At 43.5% G+C, this 22,024-nt stretch overlaps 1 protein-coding gene and 1 long non-coding RNA gene across 39 annotated transcripts in view; one reads left to right on the top strand and one right to left on the bottom strand.

Moving 5' to 3' along the window:
• Positions 1–22,024, bottom strand: part of GATA5 (GATA binding protein 5) — a 2,064,317-nt gene that overhangs the window by 528,123 nt on the left and 1,514,170 nt on the right. The window lies entirely within an intron of this gene.
• The window catches only part of LOC137541565 (uncharacterized), an 89,793-nt gene that overhangs the window by 16,561 nt on the left and 51,208 nt on the right, over positions 1–22,024 (top strand). Inside the window, exon 2 of the long non-coding RNA XR_011025215.1 lies at positions 4,115–4,253. This is a non-coding gene — a long non-coding RNA (uncharacterized lncRNA). The remainder of the gene's footprint in view (positions 1–4,114; positions 4,254–22,024) is intronic.

The raw sequence follows: 22,024 nt of genomic DNA, 5'->3' as shown, positions 1-22,024 counted from the left end.
AGCGATCCCCCTCCAGAAATGACAGCAGCGTGCAAGAAACGCATACTCACCTCTTGCAATCCATGCAACATCTGCTCTTTTGTGTAGCGCACTCTACTTCCTGATTAGCTCAAGTATTGCATTTAAAGAAAGCAGCGCAGGTTATCTATTCCTGGAAGCTGTGTCTCTGTGTATTCTGGCAGCTTCTTCAGTGGCACATTACAGGGAGATCTGGCTTCCTGCTTCCTCATTTGCATTGCTAGCCCCCCTTCCCTCTCCCAGCCTGAACGTCTGTGCTCTGGGAGCTGACACCTATAAAAGTGCCCATGTATCTAGCGACGTATAGACAGATTCGACCAAGAGACAAATCTCTCTCTTATCGAATCTGATAAGTGAGAGACCTGTCAGCTGCCCATACACCACAGGTCGATACCCGATCAATTTCAGCATAAGGACAAAAAGTAGGAATAATAAAAATTGCACCCTGCAGAAAGAAAACACAGAGACAACAGGAGCCCAAATGGTGCAGTATGTCACAGTACCAGAAGTATGTAAAATATGCGAATGTATTATACTCACAAAGGTGGGTTGCAGAAGGGCAACCGAGCACTAGAAGCAGGTGGAGATGTATAACCCCGACTCCACTCGGGTGACCAGACGGAGCTGGTGATGGTCGCACTCTTGATAAAAAGTAAACCTCAAATGACCTAAATTGGTCAAAGAGGGTTGATCCCCCTCCAAAAGGAGGGTGAAGGCACAAGGTAAAGGGGGAAGAGGTGCCCGGAGCAGATAAAATATGTTAAAAACAAATAAAATGAAAAAAGTGAGGTGGCTTACCTCAATGAATAGAATTTCAATGCACTGGCAACGCGTTTCGTGGGTGTATACCCACTTCCTCAGGCCAAAATAGCAGTGCCTAATAGTGTTTGTAGCCACAAATAAGGCGCCTTATTTGTGGCTACAAGCACTATTAGGCACTGCTATTTGGCCTGAGGAAGTGGGTATGCACCAACGAAACGCGTTGCCAGTGCAATAAAATTCTATCAATACATGAATTTGTCTTCATCAAGGTAAGCCACTTCACTTTTTTCATTTTATTTGTTTTTAACATATTTTATCTGCTCCGGGCGCCTCTTCCCCCTTTAGCAATTTCAGCATAAAATCTCTCTGCAATCGGCCTTCTGCGCCGATGTCCCGTCACTGTGCCCGTAAATGTATACATTACCTCTCAGCGGCCTATACTTGTCCCCCAGCTGGCTTCCGGGATTCCGTCTCGGCATACACGCGCGCGCCCCACGTGGTTTCCTAGTAGGGGCGCGCATGTGAGACGTCATACGCGTGGCCCTTACTAGGAAACCATGCGGGGCGTGCATGCATGCAAGATGGAAGCTAGCGGGGGACAAGCGGAGGCCACGGAGAGGTAATGTATACTTTAACACAGGGCACGGGGTACAGCATCAAGGGTTTCGTCACACTCATCGGGAAATTGCACGTCATTACCGCCGCACACCCAATCGAGCAACATCTTGCAACATGCGCGATCCAGAATGCGACCAATTTTCAGACCGAAATTGGTTGCATTGTTGGTCGGGCATGCACTTGGCAGCACCGATTTTCATCCAATTTGATTATAATATTTGAATAGGATGATCGATCGGCCGTGAAGTCACCTGATGTATGGCCACCTTAAGTCACTCTGCAGACACTTGCAGATTAGATAAGCAGAAACCGCTGAGTTAGGCTGACTATACCTTTTTTGTTGCTGGATTGCTTAGAATATTATAGATTTATTTATATGATACACATCAGTACTTTCTGATTTGCGTTTTTGCCAGGAGATATATTTTTAGAGGCCTTTCACACTGGGTCAAGATGCATTTTAATGCAGCACACAGCATATGCAATATGAAAATGTTAAAGGTGTACTTGCTTTAGCATGGGCCTTTTTATGCGCATCTATTGTAGAAAGCACACACAACACAAGTTACACTATTTAGTGGGCTGCTGCGATTAAATTTGTTATTGATCATATTATTGTTAGCGGGGATTAGGGGGTCTTGAGGTTAGGCACCACTAGGGGGTTCTTAGGGTTAGGCACCACTAGGGGGAGTCTTAGGGTTAGGCACCGCTAGGGGGGATCTTAGGGTTAGGCCCCACCAGGGGGGTCTTAGGGTTAGGCACCGCTAGGGGGGATCTTAGGGTTAAGGACCACCAGGGGGATCTTAGGGTTAGGCACCACCAGGGGGGGTCTTAGGGTTAGGCACCACCAGGGGGGTCTTAGGGTTAGGCTCCACCAGGGGAGAGTTCTGTGTGAGAGTAGGGAGAGGTTAGGTTATAGTCAGGTTGTAGACTGTCTGTAAATTTACCGATAATGTAATACCGCAATTAAATTGTTATTTACCGGTTTTGTTATTTAACGTTGCGCCTAAATGGTCATTTACGGGTATTGTTATGAATTTTGTTATTTAATGTCATGCCTAAATTAGATGTATGCCTATTAGACAGGGTTCTGTCTCTGTATTGTACGGATGTGATCTGCTGCTACAGAGTGTAGCAGGATTTGCTGCTAGTCTGTAATGGTTATGTTCCATTCTTTTGACGAATGCTATCCAGAAACCCGTCAGAGTTTTCTACAGCGGACTGCAACAGACTATAAAAAGGATAGGAAAGCATTAGGACTTGATGCATTGCATTTGACCATTGCAGTATAATGCAGGACAGGGAACACAGTATGAAAATACACACATTGAAAGGGAACCTGAAGAAAAAGTATATGAAGACTACAATATTTATTTCCCTTTAAACAATGCAGATTGCTTGGCTGTCCATCTGATCTCTTTGGCAGCAGCAGCGTCTGAATCACACACCTGGAACCAGCATGCAGCTAATACAGTCACACTTCAGTCAGACACTTCACCTCCATATCCCTCTCACTTCAGGTGTCCTTTAATGCAATACATGTGAACAATGCCCAGCTCAAAACCTATAAAGACTACCAGGGCAGCATGGTGGTGTAGTGGTTAGCACTCTTGCCTGGCAGCACTGGGTCCCTGGTTAAAAAAAAAAAAGTGTGTATGTTCTCCCTGTGCCTGTGTGGGTTTCCTCCGGGCACTCTGGTTTCCTCTCACACCCCAAAAATATATGGATAAGTTAACTGGGCTTCTCCCTAAAAAATTGGTCCTGGACTATGATACTTACACTACACAATACATACACAGACATATGACTATGGTAGGGATTAGATTGTGAGTCCCTCTGAGGGACAGTTAGTGACAAGACAATATATACACTGTACAGCGCTGCAGAAGATGTCAGCGTTATATAAATACTAAATAATAATAATCAGAGATCTGAAGCCTGGTTCTACCTGCATTATATTACAAGGAGAGTTGCTAAGTGAGATCTCTCCCCACAGCCTGGCGTGTGTATGTGAAATGATCGGATCAATATGGACTGTCTCCAGCACAGAACCATATAGGTCATAAGTTAAAATTAACTGGAACAACAAGCAGTCCCAAAAATGTATGCATATATGCATATTAAACACAGTGTCCCTTTAATCACATAATGTAAAAGGCCCGAGATGAAATAAATGTGGTCCGCACGCTACAGTCATCTGTAAGAGGTTCATTATAAACGCCGTAACCAAAGCAGCAAAAATTCATTAACACTAAAACAGCCATTCTCTGTTAGCCAGTAAATTGCTATTGATCCCCATAGTTGGAAGTTGTGTGCGTGTGTTTAATGTTACCGGAGGGGGGGGGGGGAGCGCTGTAGAGAGAGAGAGACAGTGCAATGAGGCAGGTAAGTTGACCAGCTGAGCGTTCCATTACAGCAGTGCTGACTGGGCAGGAAAGACAACTGTGACCTCTGCTTTAGTCAGATGCCTAAATCCGGCTTCATAATAGCCCTCTGTTTAGTGTGATCATCATTTTCACTAGTGGAAGTCACTGCACATTGTTACAGGAGATTTAAAGCTCAGAGTAGATGCAAAGGAATGAGTGAGCAGAGAGAGGGAGAGAGGGGAGACAAAGAGAAGGGACAGATTTGTGCTAAGTGCTGAGACAGAATGACACAGAGACTAGCGAGTGTGGCCTGCACTCTACCTGTCTCCCTGATTTATCTTTCATTTCAGATGCCTGGGTGGGAGAGGCCAGACACATGCAATGCCATTCAGCATTAGAAGATAGAAGGAGAACAGAGGGCACAGCCTTTTGTCTGTAGTGCGGAGAGAGGCACTTCTGCAGCAGAGGGATCTTCTGCGGACCCCGGAGGTAAGAACTGCCTTTAATTTTCTCTTTGTGGTTTACTTTGTTGCGTCTGCTTGCCTGGTTGTATTAACCGTACCGGTGCTACTTACCTTGCTAGCAGACTGCAGTGCAGGTGCCCAAGGGCTGGAGGCCGTGACCTTTACAGTTACACTGCCCAGCGTCCCCTGCTTTCAGGGACGGTCCCAGCCTCTGCCAATAGGTCCCAGGAAATGTTGCTGGATTTTAGCTTTGGCACTTTTGGACAGTAAAATCCTTAATTTTCCGAATGTTAAATTCATACTTTCGGTTTTCATCTTCCAAAGATGTTTTGAGTGATTTAAAGGAAGAAAAGTAAATGTTTAAGCCTTCTCTGGAGATGCCTCCACTGACAATGTGGTGGTTTTGCGGTCCTATGATGAGACTCATGTGTATTACTGGATAGGATGCGTTGGTGCAGCAGTCAGAGATCCTTAGGAATCAGTTTACAATTCTGGAAACTGTTAAAATGGGGTGTATTGTAATAAAGGGGAAGGGGGGCTCCAGGCACTGTATAAAAGCTACAAAACTTTATTACTCATTTTATCCTTACTGCATGTGATGCATCCACACGCTGCTCTGAGAACTGTTCAGGCGATTAGATCGGTTGTCCTTGAGGGTTGTACACCAGGCAGGACGATTGTGCATAGTGATTATAACTCATATCCTGTTTAACAATACATTGCAGGGTTTTAATGTGGATCAGTATTGGTGGTTTGCAAGTTGCATTCATTGAGCTTAAAGTGCACCTGTTTTACAATTATGGGTACAGCCATTGCAGCTATTTTTTTGGAACAAGTTATCAGTGCTCTGTCTGATTTGCCTAATGTATGACTTTATTTCCGATAAAACAAGCATGCACCCCTGGAATTCAGATTCCACTAGCTGCATGCTGGTTCTAGGATACTGTTTTCCCCGAAATTTCCAGGTTTGTGTTGTAGTGCATTCACATTTGCAATCGCGTTTTCAGCAGCAGCACGTAATTTGTCTGATGCGGCAAAATCCATTGCACCTCCACCCACCTCCATCATGTGAAAAAGCAAAGTTGCACAATTTAAAAATTGCGGAAGAAAAAAATGCAAAGGCAAATGAACGCTAATGACGTGTGTTTCCTGAGTGGGTCTATTGACTTCAATGAGCAGTACAGCTGTGTGCATTTTGCTGTCTGCAGCAAAACACGCATGTTTCCAGCACGTGTGTTCCCTGGAATTTAATAGCTAATTAAAGAGAAAAACAGCAGAGGCAACTCCTACACTTCTGCTACAACAGTCTACTTCAGTCGTGGTTCACACTGGCAGCACAAAGCAATGTATTCACTGCCTGTTGGAGGCGCTTGCGTGCGCAGTGTTTAGTGGGTGGAGGTGATAATGTGGAAGACACACCCCCATATCAACTGAGCAGAACCATTAGTTGGTGGCAACCACTCATCACATCACATGGATTAAAATCCCACGGGAACCCCGCGATTGATTATCACCCCTTCTCACCCTCCCTGACCACAACCACCCACATGGATATGTAGCCTGTGTTGTGTGTGCCCAGTCAGTTAATGGTTCCTGCCCGTCTGAACCAATCCTTAATGTTTTGCCCATCTTCTGAGCCACTGGGCAAGTTTTACTTAATCAAGGCAAGAGACACTGATTGGCTGGAGCTAGGCAGTTTGACTAACTGACTGCTGCTTCTCCCCCTTGCTGCACACTGTGCCAAAATATGGAGCAACTCTGCCCATTTGTGGTTTTAGCCTTCTTGATAAATGACTGGCAGTAGTAAAAGAAACAGTTGTCACCCAACAAATACAATAGATGCCATACTGGTCTATGCTCATCACTGTTCTCACAGTGGGATTCCAACCAAAATCTTCATTATGGGTCTGTTTATAAAAGGATGAGTGACAGATTTAGTCAAACGTTTTCACCTAAGTTCAGAGCAGCGAAATTCCCCTTAGTCATAAGGCACAACCGTCCATCAGATCAAAAGACACTGTGATAATAATTTAAAGCCCAAATAATTTTAGAAAGAGTGAGCCTGCTGTCAATTTATAATTGTTGCATACAATGGTTGTAAACTGACCCAGTACTAGAGATAGCTAATAAGATGTTAATCTTTACAACTTTCCTGCAAATCTAAAGAGTGCCTGTGACCTTAAAAAAAAGGTTTGATACTAGGGAGAAGTGTCTGTATGGTCCAGAGGCTTTCCCGGTCTCCCTACCGCCCTCGGATCCTGCACTGGGACCCTCTAAACAAATTTGAGATTAAAGTTGAGGATTGTCCACTGCCACGCTCCCCTTTGTGTATGACTGCAACTACACTGTGCAGGCGCACTGTACAGCTCACGCTTGTGTAGTAGCACGGAGGTAATTGTGCATGGCTTTAGCCTGATAGACAGCAAGAGCAGCGCAATGTGAATGGGCGTCACTGAAGTTGCAGAGTAGTCTCTGCTGCATGCAGCTCTGAGCACATGGCAGGCTGTGGGAAAGCTGCGAGACAAAGTGCTTTGTGAACACTATTACTGCATAGAGATGTGCTCTCCTCTGTACAGCCTCATACACAGATGATACTTGGTATTTCATCACTGTGACCTGAATGGATGTCCTATTTACCTCCACAGTTTTACAGAATGAAAACTATGACATTTTCAAGCTCTTAACACAAACCTGTATTAAAAATAAAAGCTCTGTCTCCAAAGTAATCCCCATATTACATACATAAAGCCAGGAGCAAAAAGTGCTGGGAGATACTGTAACTTACTAAGTATAACAGCTTTAACCTGCTCTGGAATAAGGGTACTGATTGGCTGTCTGGGGGTGGCCACACCCCTGCCACCACCCCACCAAGAGATGCTCAATAGCCAAGTAACGGCTACCACTGGCTAGGAGAAAGTTGGCGTTTGCACAGGAGAGTGCAGACCACCAGTAGTAGCATGAACGCTAAAGGTGACCCTAAAGGTGGCCACACACGATACAATAAAATGATCAGATTTTTCAGCAATTCAATAAATTTGATCGGATCTCCCCCAAAAATTGAAAACTTTTTTTTTATATATTTGACTTAAAAATCCGCATTTCCTGTTTTGGTTTTTTTTCCGATTTTTATCGATCCGGAATGCTGGAAATTTTCTTAAGATTGTATGGTGTGTGTTAGATTGTCAGTTTATTAATATACACACCCTAGCAATGTTCTTAAGAGTTTCCAATCATTTTTATTATAATTGGGAAAAATTGAACACGTGTGTGGCACATTGGTCATATTTTTGAAATGTTATAATCAGTCAGAAAAATTGATTGCAATTCTTGAATTGAACAGATATTTAAAAAATTGTATGGTGTGTGGCCACCTTTAATGGTACAATTTTTAGCAATCGATCATATCTTCTATAAGATCATTCAGATTGAAATAAAAGATCATATTTGATATGTCCACACGACTAAAGAATCTAACTTGTGATCATATCTCCACCACTTATGATCTTATTTAGCAAAAAGATCTGACAAGCGGAAAGCTTATTTCTTTAAGGAAATAATCAATAATGTGATCATTCAGGATCGATTGGGCCTATCAGATTCTCTGTTTTCCTGCAATAAAATCTGAATGATCTGAAAAATCCGCTGTGCACTATCCGCCGTTTGCTGCATTAGTGCTGGATTCTAACATGGGGGCTAATTCACAAAACTTTCCCCAGTCACAGGTGAAACTCGGAAAATTAGAATATCGTACAAAAGTCCATTTATTTCAGCAATTCAACTTAAAAGGTGAAACTAATGTATGAAATAGGAACCCTTTGCAGGTGATTGATTAGAGTCTGACACTTTGATCTTACAATATTGAACCTTTTCACAATATTCTAATGGGCTGAGATTTTGATTTTGGGGTTCTCATAAGCTGTAAGCCATAATCATCAAAATGATAACAAATAAAGGCTTGAAATATCTGGCTTTGCATGTCATGAGTCTATTTCATTTATTAGTTTCACCTTTAAAAAGGAGTCTGAAGCGAATATATATAAAAAAAAAAAAAAAAAAAAAAAAAAAAAAATCTCACCTAAGGAGTAGTGATGGGCTGAACAGTTCGCCTGGCGAACCTCTCTGGGCCTCTTACTACTTCCGGGTCGCAATGACCCGGAGTAGTACGCCTGCGCTGCCCGGCGGAGCGCGTCCTAGATCGCGCTCCTGTTGCCGGGCACTCTCTGCGCATGAGCGTGACGTCACTCATGACATCACGCACATGCGCAGAGAGTGCCCGGCAACAGGAGCGCGATCTAGGACGCGCTCCGCCGGGCAGCGCAGGCGTACTACTCCGGGTCATTGCAACCCGGAAGTAGTAAGAGGCCCATGGATTTAGAGATGTTCGCCGGCGAACGGTTCGGGAACCGTTTGCCACATCTCTACTAAGGAGAGGGAAGGCTGTTGGTTTTATAGAGCCTTCCCGTACCTCTCCTGGTCCCGTCTTCCAGCGCTGGTTCCCCCATTGGCAGTCTCTGACCGATCAGTCGGAGACTGCTCTCTGCCGCTGCCCGAAACTCTGAGAGCCTGAGTGCTCCCAAAGACGGGCCACTCCGTACTGCGCACGCGCTAGCACGCTCTCTCGCGCATGTGTAGTACGGGGCCTACTATGGTGGGAGATTTGAACAAACGGAGGAGTCTGAGGTGGAAAGTGGGGGCCGGGAGAGGAGAGGGAAGGCTCTATAGGACCCAGAGCCTTCCCTCTCCTTAGGTGAGTATTCACTCTTTTTTTAAATTTTTTTTTTTTATTTTACAAATCGCTTCAGTTCACACTAGGGGCGTTTTTGCCCTTTTAATTCGAGCGCAAGCAATTTTCAATATCGCCCCTAAAACGCTTGTGCAATGAATCTCTATGAGAAGGTTCATATCAGTGTGTTGCACCTCAATGGAAGGTACAGGAAGAGCGCTAAACGCTCACAAAATCGCTTTGTGGGGCGATTGTGTTCGTGTTTTAAAGAATAAATACGTAGTATTTATTCTTCTCTGGGTCAAAGAGTTCACTTCCTGACTTGCGTCAGGTAGTGAATTAAAAAAACGCTCGGTAAAAGCGCCTAGAAAAGCGCTTTTCACAAAAAACGGAACATCAACCCAAGCGCCGGGAATAAAAAAAAATTGTGACAAAAACCCCCAACGCGAACTCTAATGCAAGCGGAACGCAATGTGAACGAGCCCTTCAGCATACAAAAAAAAAAAAAAATCAGTGTTACTCACCTGGGGCTTCTATCAGCCCCCTGCATCTGTCCCGTGCCCTGACAGATCTTCCTGTCCCCTGGCGCCAGCTACTTTCACTTTGCCGACAGGCCTGACTGTGTGTCTCTTTCTACTCGTTCCCGTCCGCAATAGCGTCCTGCGCAGGGCGCTATTGCGGACGGGAACGCGTAGAAGGAGACGCGTGGCCAGGCCTGCGCAGACACAGTAAGCCTGTCAGCTGAAAATGAAAGTGGCTGGCGGCAGGGGACGGGAGGATCCGTGAGTGACTGTGAGGGCACGGGACAGCTGCAGGGGTCTGGTAGAAGCCCCAGGTGAGTAACACTGATTTTTTTTCTAAGCTTAAGGATCCCTTAACTCGAATTGCTAATATAATGAACTTTTGCACAATATTTTTAATTTTTCGAATTTCATCTCTATTATTATCATTATGCTGTAAAATACTACATTACGCTGTAAAAGCCGTTTTGGCTGCTGCACCCACTAAGAGATATTTAATGAGAAAAGTGCTGTGAATCAGTCGTATAGCGTGGAAGTACCACATGGTCTGTGAGACTCGATACTCCTTCAGCAATGTGGACATTTGTTGGCGGTCCCATAACAGTGCCATAAACACAGCATGGTTGCAGAAGTCGCAATGAGGAGCAGCTGAAGTTTACCGACACTTTTGGAAATTCTTAAAAGACTCCTGAGGTGAGAAGAATATGGCGGCTACCATATTTATATTCTTTCAAGCAACGCCAATTGCCTGAGAGTCCTGCTGATCTTTCTTACATCAGTACAGTGTTCTCCCCAGGCTCTTTTAGCCGGGTGCTCTACCCAGCTAATTTTGGTCAGCACTCGGCTGTCATTGGCTCCCCTCCTCATCCTCTTCCTATGCTGTAAGCAGAGTTGTGCCTGTCCTGCATTCCCCCAGTTATGCCCCATCCCTGGCTACTTTTTGATGCCAACAAGCTGAATAAAACATTCTTGGGAGAACACTGCAGTAGTGTCTGAACCACACACCCGAAACCAGCATGCAGCTAATCCAGTCACACTTCAGTCACCTGATCTGCATGCTTGTTCCAGGTCTATGTCTCTAAGTATTAGAGGCAGAGGATCAGCATGAGTGCCAGGCAATGTGCATGATTTAAAAGGAAATAAATACAGCTGCGGCCCTATCCCTCTCACTTCAGGTGCCCTTTAAAGCGGACCTGAACTCAGAACTTCCTCTCTGCTCTAAAAGATAAGCAACAGCATAATAACCTTTAGGCTGGTTTCACAGTGGGACGTTCCAGGCGCACGTTAGAGCAGCCTGTAACGCACCCCACCGCACAGCAATGAAAAATCAATGGGCTGTTCACAGTGCCCACGTTGCGTTACATAGTAACGCTGCGCCACCAGACAACGTTCTGCATGCAGTAATTTCTGCTTGCACATGCTCAGTAACGTTGGGGAGGAGCGGAGAGCGGCCCGGCACATGGCTAATTAATATTCACTGCACTCAGTGACGTGCAGTGTTTACTTCTTGGAGCGGCCGCTCTGTGCAGCGATTGGCCGGCGGGACCACGTGATGCCGCATGCGCATCACGGACGCCAGAGTGAGCTGCACAACGCGGCTCACTCTGACGTCCACCTTAGAGAGCACCAGGCGTTGCGTTAGGGGCACGTTATGCGACCATAACGTCCCCTAAAACGCAACGTCCTGGTGTGAAACTAGCCTTAAAGAAAAAATGTCTTTGTTACAGCTGATACAAATCCTGCAATAAATCTACAGTGTGTCTACTTCCTGCTTTCAAGGAAGGAGACAAAGGGTTAACATCCTGTATTACATATTAGCTGTGTCTGCAGAGGGCTGCTGAATTTCTGTGCTGACACAGCTGAGAGATCAAATTACACTTGGAGATGAGGGGAATTAGACAGGCTCTTCTCTCTAAAAACATACGGTGCATTTCTCTCCATTTTTCCAGTGTCCTGTGCAAGAGTTCAGGTCCACTTTAAGTGACTGCAGATTAAAAATCGCAAAATATATTTAGTAACAAGGACACTTCCTTTAACCACTTCAGGACCAGAGGAATTTTCTCCGCCCATTCATTTCTCATTAACTTGCATAGACATATCTACTCCCCTGGAGCTATTTTGGTGCAATCTGAATAGTATAGGTAACAATGAAAGACAAAGTGAGCCTGTATGAAGAATGTGCAGAGGTGGACAGATACTATTTAAATGCCCATTAACAGTACAATATTTTCCAGAGATTAGATAATTTGGTTAGATTTTTACAATCGAATTGTACAAAAAAACCTCACAGTATGTGGAGAATATCAACACTTAGGCCCTGTGCACAACAAAACCCGCTAGCAGATCCGCAAAATGCTAGCAGATTTTGAAACGTTTTTTCTTATTTTTCTGTAGCGTTTCAGCTAGCATTTTGCGGTTTTGGAGAGCGTTTTTGGTGTAGTAGATTTCATATATTGTTACAGTAGAACAAAAGGAACAGCCGGCACCATCCAGTATGCTCTTTTAGTTTTATTGACAGACTGTCATAAAATAGCAACGTTTCGGAGCGATGTCGTGCTCCTTTATCAAGCCCTGACAGCCCTGAGACTGTCAGGGCTTGATAAAGGAGCACGACATCGCTCCGAAACGTTGCTATTTTATGACAGTCTGTCAATAAAACTAAAAGAGCATACTGGATGGTGCCGGCTGTTCCTTTTGTTCTATTCCTATACTCAGGTGGTGACTGAGTTTGCCTGGGCACATCCGCTTGATCAATATATGGGGTTGTGCTTGTCTGCACTACTACTACTATATATTGTTACAGTAAAACCGTTACTGAACAGCTTCTGTAACAAAAACGCCTGCAAAACCACTCTGAACTGCCGTTTTTCAGAGCGGTTTGCATTTTTCCTATACTTTACATTGGAGGCAGAAACGCCTCCGCAATCCAAAAAATGCCTCACCCCGGGAGTATGCGTTTCAGCAAAATGCCTCCCGCTCTGGTGTGAACCACCCCATTGAAATACATTAACCAAGCGTATCCGCAGCCGCAAGCGGATGCAAAAACGCCTGAAAACCCGCTCGGTGTGCCCCAGCCCTTAATGATTCTATGGAATACAGAATTTTGCCACTTGGAATGTTGGATTTTACAACCATATGTGAGGAGAGAAAGTGCCCTAATCAGTCCATTTATGGGAGCAATCGATAATTACCATGCGATTACTTACAATCCTGCATCAGAGGAAAATATTGTATGGGCGCATTTTAACTGATCACTGATAAAATATCTGTTCATATTTTCAAAAGAGCCCCCAACGCACTGAAAAATCTTCCCTTTACCAGAGAGGCTGCTTTGCTGATGGCAGATCCCGTTTACTGAAGTCTGCAAATGTATGTAGAGCAAATATTCCAAACCGGTTTTGTGTAGTTGATGCAGTTTGCAGTAAGTTAATTATCTTGGATAACAACGTGCCCGCAGCCCCTGTGTCATCAGCATCCCTGTCACGGCCCAGGGCCCCTAATAGCACGCAGGATCAATACTTCATGCAAAAATACTACTTCCTGCAAAGGAGGAGAGAAAATACAAGTCAGCACAGTGACTGGTTTCTACGGTTAACAGATCCGCCTCTCATTCACTGCAGTCTGTCTAAAATAATTTACAGGACTGACACTTCGCTGACAGGAAGGGCTGATTGATCAATATTATTCACAGCTGGAGAACATGAGAGATTCAGAAAACCTGACCTGAGCTTATTAAACCACGTCTGCTATTACAGAGGAACCATAACAACATACTGTATAGTAGAGTGCAGGAAGTTGTTCAGAATACCCACTTTTAGGAGAATATTCCTTGCAGCAGGTTGTTTGTTGGTGCACGCCGCTCAGCGGTGAAACTACGTGCTGTAATATTATAGTGTGCGGGGGGTTTAGGGTAATTTGAGGTTCCGGCGATCGCCAGACCCCAAATTACATCTTTCTTAGAGTTGCGATGACTCGGAGTGGGAAAAGTATTTAGCACCGCTGAGGATTTGAGCGGCAGCAGGGAGAGCTGTCACTCACTAGCAGCGTACTCATGTATGTATATTCCTGGATTCAGTATCAGAAACACTTCCTATATCTATATATTGCTGAACATTGGTGTGTAGCCCCGCCCTCCCAGTGAGGCTTATCCTAGGCTAGAGATGGCGAACCATATGGAGTGCCTGAACTGAAACCAAAAACCAACTCATTTAGCGTAAAGTACCAGCATGCTAATGTAAATTAAATATTGAGGTTTTAGTTTGAAAAAATATATGTTTGCCACTCTGGAGTGTAAGGGAGTCTTGCCCAAGGATTCCTTACTGAATAGAAATGCAGACATCAAACCAACAAACGCTGATTCGGGTAAAACCTTTAATGACTTACTATACACGGTTTATTGCAAGCTTTCGAAGCGTTAAGTTTCTTCTTCAAGCATTATACAGAACTGTATCAGAACCATACAAGAAGAGGTTACTGTACAGTTCTGGTCCTGTTCTGTATAATGCCTGAAGAAACTTAACTTTTTGAAAGCTTGCAATAAACCATGTACAGTTAGTCATTAAAGGTATCACCAGAATCAACACTTGTTGGTTTGATGTCTGCATTTCTGCTCCTCGACTAACACTGGACCGTACTTCACTTACTGAATAGACAACTAGCTCCAGCTCTGAAATCCTGTGTCAAAAATATGTTTTTAACCAGTACACTATCCATCCAACCTTAAAGAGAATCTGTATTGTTAAAATCGCACAAAAGTAAACATACCAGTGTGTTAGGGGACATCTCCTATTAACCTCTGTCATAATTTCGCCGCTCCTCGCCGCATTAAAAGTGGTTAAAAACAGTTTTAAAAAGTTTGTTTATAAACAAACAAAATGGCCACCAAAACAGGAAGTAGGTTGATGTACAGTATGTCCACACATAGAAAATACATTCATACACAAGCAGGCTGTATACAGCCTTCCTTTTGAATCTCAAGAGATCATTTGTGTGTTTCTTTCCCCCTGCAGCTATTTTCCACTGAAGTGTCAGGCTGTTTCTTCCTGCAGAGTGCAGACAGCTCTGCCTGTATGTAATTCCTCAGTATGTGAAAGCCCAGCCAGCTCAGAGGAGGATTTATCCAGCTTGTAAAAGATAAGAGAGAAGAGAGAAGCTGCCCTAATCGAAATTATACACAGGCAGTGTGCAGAGAGGGGCCTGGAGGGGGGAGATGCATCACAGAACCACAACACTGAAGAACTTGGCAGCCTTCCAGACACAGGCTGACAAGTCTGACAAGAGAGAGATAAGTTGATTTATTACAGAGATGGTGATAGTAGAACGTGCTGCAGTAAGCCAGAACACATTAGAATAGCTTTTGGAACTTGTAGAATGATAAAAAACAGGATGCAATTTTTGTTACGGAGTCTCTTTAAGAGTACACATCAATTATAGTGTGCAAGTGATATCCTGGTGCTCCAGCTGTTTCCCAAACTATACAAGCACGCAGTCAACAAGCTGCACCCTCGCCAGGACACGCATTGCCCTCAGTATCACAGTCCATTACATAACAGGGAGACTAAAACCAGACTAGAAAGGGTAACAGAGACATTGCACCTGAAGCAGTGGCACCGAGGACACTGTGCAGGGAAGCTAAAGCCAGCTGCTAGCACGGCCCAGTGGTTTGAGCCTGGTCTGGGAAGAAGCTAGACAGCCAGTGTACAGAAAGTTCGATGGTTGAACTGGCTTCGCAACTCTCAGTAAATTAACATTCTGCAGAGATCACCTGCCAGTATTGTCACTACCTGTGATAAAGTTCATAAAGTAAATCAGGGAGTGAAGAGATTTTACAATCAGCAAACACTGGCCAAATAAATTAATTTACAAAATAATACTGCAAAAATAATAAGCAATTGTATTCATGGTGTTCACTACAGTTCCTTCCTACATTGCATAGCATTCAGGTGATCTGACTGATGCACTTTGGGCACAAGAAACCACACACCTTTAGCCACAGATACCCAGAGGTGCCCCAAAACAGCAGGGGGCACTAGGTAGCCAGACTTTAACCACCGCTGGCCATTTGTACAAAACAAACACCTGTGTTTTCTACTGGACTCATCAACACATTCTGCCAATCTGAAAAGTAACAGATCAGTCGACCACCGCTCAATAATTAAGGAGGTCCTGTAGTGACATATAATAGGATGCAGTAAATTACTCAGGACACCTAATCATACCGCCAGGGAGGTTAAGCTGATTCTCATCTTTATAAACAGACCCCATGAGTAGATCAGTAGCCTCATACACACATCCAACTATAGTCATTTGAAACGTTCCAGTAGGTATCGGCCAACAATCATTGGTAAAACTGTACTAAACCATCAATAAAACCAACAAGCCAAGTCATTCCAAAAGCCCACCTAACCTGCCAGATTTTTTTTAAACAATTATCATCAGTTAAAAGTGTGTGTGTGTGTGTGTGTGTATGGAGATCTTTAGGCCCTGTTCACATCACAGAACGCAGGCGCGTTCCGCTCAGAACACAACGCACAGGAACGCACGTCATGTGCGTCTCTGTGCGTTGCGTGGCTGATCCCATTCACTGAAAGTGAATGGGACAGCCGCGCGTTTTGTTAGGAAACGCGTGCAGCATGCGTTCCCGGACCGCATAGGTCCGGAACGCATGCAGTGTGAACATCAGACAGTGTAGTCTATGCACTTTCTGATGTCGTGCGTGTCGGCCTCCCGGATGTGTTCCCGAAATGCGGACGGGAACGCGTGCAATGTGAACGGGGCCTTAAGGAGAAGATTGTTCACCAACCACAGGACATGCGTAAAAACAACTTTTAAATAGTATATTCTCAGTGCTGGTTAGACTTTTTGCTGCCTGAGGCAAACTTGTGAGGATGTGCGCGCCCCCCGCCCCCGATTTGGAATTATTACACAGCACCTGGCAATTTACTCTGCTTCATTTAATGTTTTGACATGACATGCTGCAGCTCAACACAATAACACACTGGCTGGCTTTGAGTCTGACAAAAAAACTGCTCACCCTCAGCCACTCCATTCCTCCTCAGGAAGGTACACACAGTACAAAAATGCTGTCCCTGAAATCTCTGCGCCTGATGCAAATGTTTCACCTTGCTTCATGAGAGAACCGGCCCTGTATAATCTTTCTGCATAAATTTGCTTTTCAAGATTACATCGTTGGCCACTTTTAAAGTTGCTACTTTGCTTTATCGTCTGATTGCTCAACAGGACGCTAGGCAATTTGTGTTGTTTAAAAGGAAATATGGCAGCCTCCATATCCTCTCACTTCAAGTGTCCTTTAACTTGGGGGTTTTTTTTAGCATTTAAACACAAATACTGGAGTATTCTAGGAAAGTCAGATTTAGCAGTAGCACTACAGATACAATTATTTGTCTTATCAGTTTATTTTGTATTCAAGTTTGCTTAAAGCAATTACAGCTTTCTTTCCCTTCCAGAAGCAGATTGGTATACAATGGTTTAGTGTGCATATTATGGATTTCTGTGGCTTTACTGCACCTACACAGTATCTTCATGACATAAGGCAGCCATTTTTGCTTTCCTCTTCTATGTAAACAGCGATAGCGACTTCTAAGCAGCTTTGTATGTAATGCCACCGGGTGGTGAATTGGTTTTGTCTATTTCCAGCTTCTCAATAATGCCACCATTGGATCTGCAAGACACGTGCCCTGTTTGAGGGACATACTTCTTTATATATCCATATGGACGTGCCACTGGTGTGGAATGTAAAGAAGTATGTATCTCAGGTGGGGGTAGCGGCTATGGAAAAAGAAAATCATCACTGGACAGCTTTTTGTGTGACATGGTGGAGAGTGGAAGCTCTAGGCACTAGCTTTAGGCTCGGCAACAGTGGTGGAGCTGCATAGATGTCAGGGGTCCTAGAATACACAGAACTCTCTGACTTTTGTAGGACTGTTCCAGGGTTGTGGAGTCAGTACAAAAATAATCCGTTTCCAACTCAGAATCCACAGTTTATGAAACCTCCAGATTCTGTGATCTTTCAGTAGGTGTGTTTTACATTGCCTGAAGGTATCCTGGCACGATATGATTAACACATGATTTTGTTTTTGATCAACGTTTCAAAAAATATGATTGATCCAATAACCTTAAATCGATCGAGTAATGTCAATACATGACAAACAACGATGCTATGATCATTTATAAGAAAAAACTTGCAGTGGCAGTCTAAATGAAATTGAAAAGAGGTTATTGTATACTCAATGTGTACACAATCAATAGAAATGGACAAATAAAAAGCAAAAGAGGGGAATTTACACAATTTCCATGAAAGCAATCATAAATTGCAAAAACTATTATAACAACCAGAACACTTTATAGAAATTCTTTAATATTTTGGGAATATTTAGGGGCTTTTAAATAAATAGTATTTAAATGCATATTACTGAGAAGCAGAATTAAAACTGTAATTTTTTTTATTATAATAAGATGTTTGAATAAAACAAAATGTGCTTCTTCTTGACAGTTTACCTAAAAAAACAATAAGTGGTTGTTATTTTAATTAATTTATCAGTTTAAATTAGAAAAGTGGAAAGTGGAAATTCTTCTCTCACTGCTTGATGGAGTTGTGTCTGGCATGAGTAGCTCCAGTCAAAAAGTTTTCTATTTTGGATACAGTGAATCAGGATTATTACTATTATCGTCTTTTAAAGCACTATTAGATCATATCGCACTGTACAGTTAATTAGTAAGCAACGCAGATTACAAATCCAAGATAAAATCTTAAAACCATGGCATGGAAGAATACAACGCGGCTGCGTCAGGCTTGCAATCTAAGGCGCCGGTTTACAACTGAGCAAATTGGAAATTCAACATTTTTTTGGGGTGAACAAAATATTGTCATTAGAGGAGGTCAATAAAGTCTCTTAAAATATTGAGATGATGCAAAATGTATTTATCCACATCAAAACACCAGCACTGACCAGGGGAACGTGTACTTTTCTCTGGGTTTCTTTTTGGTTTGTCTGCTTGTGACTTCAGATATCACGCCTGGTTTCTTCCTTGGGGCTGTAAGATTCAGCTAATTATGGACTTGAATTTTCACTGACACTGCGGCATCTGACTGACGCGTGTTTTACACACATATTGGTTTAACCTTTCTTGTGCTGGGGCTACTTTGATTGATACCTGGCAGCTAACCCAGGTTTTTGTTTTGTTCATTTGGTAAAATAATAAGTGCAGTTTGTGCTTACGGACAGTTAAGAAATGATAAGCAGTTTGCTCATTTAAATTCAAATGGTACTTTTAAATAACATTGTGAAAAATTATTCTGCAGCATGGATAGATTTGTAACAAGTTTTTAACAAGAAAGTTAACTTTCAAATTAATAAAAACTGGAGCAAGGCTGTAGACTGGACTCCCCTGTATGACATCATCACATGATGCAACGTGAATGAATGGGACAGAAGTGAGCCACTTGTGCACTGAATGTCTTGTCGGGATTGACCACTTCATCAGATTAAAAAACAAATTAGTAAGGGCTCGTTCACACTACAAGAGCTTTTCCAAGCACTTTGTGATTTTAAAAACTCTTGCTAATGTTATCCTATGTATGTGTGCACACTGGAGCGATGTGATTTTGTAAAAATCCCCCATAGCACAACATTAGCAAGAGCTTTTCAAAATCACTAGCGCTTAAAAAGCTCTTGTAGTGTGAATCAGCCCTAAAGGTCGCCACACAGCATACTTTTTTTTTACATTTCTTTTCAATTCAAGAATTAAAATACCTTTTTCTGATTTATTGTACCATTTAGAAAAATCGGACCTATGTATTACACAAACATATGTTCATTTTTTACCTGATTGTAAAAATAAAAAATAAAAAACTTAAAAACTCTGACAAAAACTGCCTGGGTCTATAAATCAATAAATTGACTGACACAGGAGACCAGAGTTCGAATCTCAGCTCTTCCTGTTCAGAAAGCTAGCGCCTATTCAGTAAGGAGACCTTGGGCAAGACTCCCTAACACTGCTACTGCCTACAGAGCGCGCCCTAGGGGCTGCAGATCTTGCGCTTTGAGTCCACCAAGAGAAAAGCGCTATATAAATGTTAGGTGTCTGTGTCCCCTACACCATTCACGTTTCATAAAAAATGCATCAGAAAAATCCACCAATCCCAATCTTCTTTCATCGATTAAAAAAAAAAGAAGATTGGGAAAATTGCTCTGATTTCTCAAACTTTTTCTGTAAAACCGATCGTTTTTATTAAATTGCTGTAAAACTGGATTATTTTATTGTATTGTGTGTGGACACATCAAAATGCCCCCGAGGAACCCTGAACACCTGTAATAGTCCACATTAATATATTGTCACTGTTAAGTCTTTTGCCATAGGCGTACATGCTTTGTCGTGTGGTAAAGCTATGTACACTTTATTCCCGATTGTTTCAGCCAGAAATCTATTTACTAGTGTCATCTGACATGGCCAACCTCCCTGTAGTGAATCAGTGCAGTCTGTTGTCCACCAATAAACTGTGAAGTTCCCACAGCATGAAGTCACTCATGTGTCTCCGCCCCCTCCATAAATCAGTACACAGTGCTTGGCCAGGAACTAGACAGTGTGTCTATACATCGATCATCCCCAAACTCTCAAACCAAGCAAACTCTAAGGGTGGCCGCTAACGACACAAATTGCCGAACCATAGTGTAACGATCGGTGTAACACAGAGAGGATCTGATTACCGGTGATCTGCAGTATTACTGGGAATACAGATATATACCAGATTATTGATGATCTGCAGTATCACCGATAATCAGATATATAAGCTAACCTCTGGACACCTGAGTGGAGTAAGAGTGTTTGGTGCAACAGTAATACTTTAAGGACTGAGCCTCAGGAACGAATTCCGTACAGCAAGGAGTACTGCACAAATACAGATTTCTTCCGTAGACCTGGACTCTCCCGGAGGAGGAGTCAGGCTGAAGGTAGGAAGGACAGAACGGGAATGACACCCTGGAGGGGGTGTCACTAACAGATCTAGGAACTGCCTCTAACAGTAAGGTCAGTTCTCGAGGTCGGACAAGCCAGGTCGAAAACACACGGACAGATAAAGTACAAATTCAGAAGGCAGAGGCGGAGTCTAAAGTACAGGCAGGGTTTGGCAACAGGGTATCAGAAATATCGAGGTACAAAATCAGGAGGCAGATGCAGGGTCTAAGGACGAGCCGAGGTTCGGCAACAGAGTATCAGAAAGGCAAGGTACAGGATCAGAGTTCAGCAGGATAGTCAGGCAAGCAAAGGGTCATAACAGATAATCACAATCAAACTAGTACTTTAAACTATCAACAGACTCTAACTAAGTGTAGGATTACAGCTCCAGCTGGTCCCGGCACACTTTCGGATCTGACTCAGGTCTGCGTGCTACCACATAGTGATCACAACGCCAGACCACCATAAACTGAACAGCCAGCAGTATATATACACAGACACTCTCCAGCACCTCCCTAAGTGCTGGACCAATGGGAGGACACAGAATTGTCAGCTGACCAGCTTGGTCAGCTGACCTCTTCTGGCTGCCATATAGGTTCGGCCTCTCTGCGCGCACGCGCGTCATTCTGAATCTTGGTGGACTATCAGTCCCAGCCACACCAGTACTGTCTTGCAATGTATCCAGCGAACCGAGCGTGGAAGCCGCCGCACCGCTCACTACACCAGCGGCGGCTTCCCCACGCACACCCCCCTAGTCAGGGACACTGCCATGCGGCAAGTCCGCCGCCTCCAATGCGGATTCCGCCGCTCCCAATGCGGATTCCGCCGCTCTGCCTATGCGGCATGCGGCGGTTTTTCCGCGTTGTGACGCCATGCTGGACGCGGAAACAGCCGCCTCACCATGAGAAGCGGCGGCTTTTCCGCGTTTCTTCACACATAGTTTACAAACTATTCTTCGTATGAACTATCGGAAATGATCATTTGGGACCAGTAATGGACAAAAATCTCCTAACCAATCCGATCAGATTAATGAAATCGATCTGATTTTCAGATCGATCTTGTCATTCACATTGGATTGGTAAGGAGATTTTTATCCATTAGTGGTCCCAAACAATCATTTCTGATCATTCATGTGAAGAATCGTTTATAAACAGTCGTTCTGCAAATTGTACCATTAATGGCCACTTTAAAGGACATTGCAGGTGACAATCGTTAAAGCGTGTTCTTCACTTTCTCTGGAGTGTTTTTTAATCCTTCATAAATCTTTTATCATATTCCAGGCATCTCTACGCAGCTTCGTATAGTATGTTTGATTGATGTCAGCAGAATCATTATCTCTATTGGGAGATTTATCCCCAACTCCTGCTCTGGTGACAACTGTAAAATGTTTGGAATTCAACTGTCACAGAGACAGCAAGCGAGGAGAAATGTACTCAGTCGGAGCAACGATAAAACAAGACGTGACATAACTTTTCATAACAGCGAGAAAAAAAGAGAAACTGTAGTGAAAATAATGATGAAAAACATTGCTTACTTTTTCTACAATATTATTTATCTATTATTTAGGTAGTGTTTGAC

The sequence above is a fragment of the Hyperolius riggenbachi genome, chromosome 12 (genome assembly GCF_040937935.1).
Source record: "Hyperolius riggenbachi isolate aHypRig1 chromosome 12, aHypRig1.pri, whole genome shotgun sequence".
Classification (NCBI taxonomy): Eukaryota; Metazoa; Chordata; class Amphibia; order Anura; family Hyperoliidae; genus Hyperolius; species Hyperolius riggenbachi.
This window is presented reverse-complemented; position numbering and strand designations above follow the sequence as displayed.